The sequence below is a fragment of the Sinocyclocheilus anshuiensis genome, unplaced genomic scaffold, assembly GCF_001515605.1.
Source record: "Sinocyclocheilus anshuiensis isolate Anshui unplaced genomic scaffold, SAMN03320099.WGS_v1.1 scaffold1943, whole genome shotgun sequence".
NCBI lineage: Eukaryota > Metazoa > Chordata > Actinopteri > Cypriniformes > Cyprinidae > Sinocyclocheilus > Sinocyclocheilus anshuiensis.
The window spans coordinates 190,601-192,868 of record NW_015549679.1 but is presented as its reverse complement, the minus strand read 5'-3'; positions in this window follow the sequence as shown (position 1 = coordinate 192,868).

Genomic DNA, 2,268 nt, shown 5'->3' with positions numbered 1-2,268 from the left:
ACTTTTCGCTATCGAATTATGCTACCATCTGTTTTAATGGGAGGTAGCAAAATCTGACAGGGTAGCACAAATCGTCAGAACACCGGCGCGTACATATAGGCGAACTAGGTTTACTAGTTTACTCCATTGCAAACTTCGCCGGCAAGGCTTTCTCCGCGGCGGGCCAAGCAGCTTCAGCACTGCACGTGATGGCGATACTCCAGGTGTATCAGGCCAAGCTGCTCAAGTCTCTTGATGAGGACGGGCCGGACCCTTAAGTGTTCAAAGAGCTCCGACGCGCCATGGATCTGGCCCAAACGATCGGCTGCAACATGGGGAATCTTGTGCTAGATCGTCACCTGTGGCTTACTCTGACCGAGTTAAAGGACTCGGAAAAAACGGCCCTTCTGGACGCTCCCGTGAATCCCTCAGGTCTCTTCGGAGCAGCGGTAGAGACGTTCGTGGAAACAGTCGAAGGCTATTAACCACTTCCTGCTAAAGCGCGCCGGCGCGAACCCTCCTGCGCGTTCCCGCTCCTCCTCAGCGCAGTGCGCGGGAAGACCGCACGCCTCTGAGAACATGAGCCGGCGGTGAGACCAAGACAGCCTTGGCCTAAGCGCCGCCAGGGCTCGAAGGGCCAGAGACCCCGCCCGACAGAGACGGCAGGCCACCGGCACCGGAATCAAAGCCGCGTTCCTGACGCTGTCCCTCGGAGGGGGAAATCTGCACCCAGCCCCGAAGACGAGACACTGAAAAAGTCTGCTCACTCTGCTGTGTGAGTTCACCACGCCCCCCTGCCTGTTGCGGGCGGCGAGAGCAATTGTCATGTTTGTGTTTTGACTGTTCCACTATGCAGTGCAATAAAGTCGAAAAACATACAAAACTCACCTCAATATCAAAGCAATTCTCCTCCTCTCACTCCCCTCTCCCCCATCACTCACTCTCACACTCGTGTGGTATTAAACTCCCCACCCCCCAACGGCGAGTTATCCCTCACGGTGTGCAGTCTGCCTCACCCGCTGTCACCTGGACCTTGGACCTGAGACCGCTGAATCGCGTGCTTTCGAAGCGCTCATTCAAAATGATTACGCTTAGACAAATCCTCTCACACATCAGACCGAGAGATTGGTTTATCTCTGTGGATTTAAAGGATGCTTATTTTCACATTCAGGTAGCCCCTCGCCACAGGCGTTTCCTGAGATTTACATTTGAGGGGATATAGCGTACCAATTCACAGTCCTACCCTTCGGTTTATACCTGGCCCCTCGTACGTTTACGAAATCTATGGATGCCGCTCTCTCTCCTCTGAAGCAGAGCAGAATGCGCATCCTGAACTATCTCGACGATTGGCTAGTCTTAGCCCAATCAGAGAGCGCACTGCTCACCGACAAGCTCAGACTCCTCGCTCATCTTCAGAGCTTAGAGCTGACTGTGAATATGGAAAAGAGCATGCTGGTACCGAGCCAGAACATCTCCTTTTTAGGAGTGGAGTTGAATTCAATCAATATGCGAGCGTGTCTTTCGGAGGCGCACCCACAAAAACTGATCAGCTCTCTCGCAGTCTTCAATTTAGGGCACTCTCCCCCGCTGAAATGCTTTCAGAGGACGCTCAGCCAGATCGCTGCCATCTGTGTGCAAACTAGGGCTCCTACATATGCGACCGCTTCAGCTCTGGCTAAAAGGGCCGGGTGCCACAGAGCGCATGGTGCATGGGCACATTGCGCATCAAAGTGACGTGCGACTGCTGGGATGCGCTGACCCCTTGGTGCGATATGACTCTGTATCGCCGGGGTGTTCTTATTGGCCAAGTGATCAGGAGAAAGACTGTTACAACAGATGCATTGAGCACGGGCTGGGGAGCCGTATGCGATGGCAGACCAGCCTTCGGGACATGGTCAGAAATGGATACATGTCCCCGGACGCCTGAATTACGGCACGGATTTACTGTCGAAGGGCGGGGTAATCCACGGGGAGTGGAGATTACACCCTTTGACAGTCAATATGATTTGGAGTGTATTTGGCAGGGTGGAGGTGGATCTCTTCGCATCAGCGGAGAACACCCACTGCCTGCTGTTTTATTCACTGACACGGTCTCCCCTGGGAGTGGATGCATTAGCTCACAGTTGGACGACAGTACACAAGTATGCTTTTCCTCCAGTGAAACTTCTGCCTCGCGTGCTTTGCAAAATCAGAGAGGAAAGGGAATCTGTTCTGTTAGTGGCACCGAAATGGCCCAATCAGCCGTGGTTCCCAGAACTGGTGGAGATGCTGGTAGCCCCCCGTGGACTA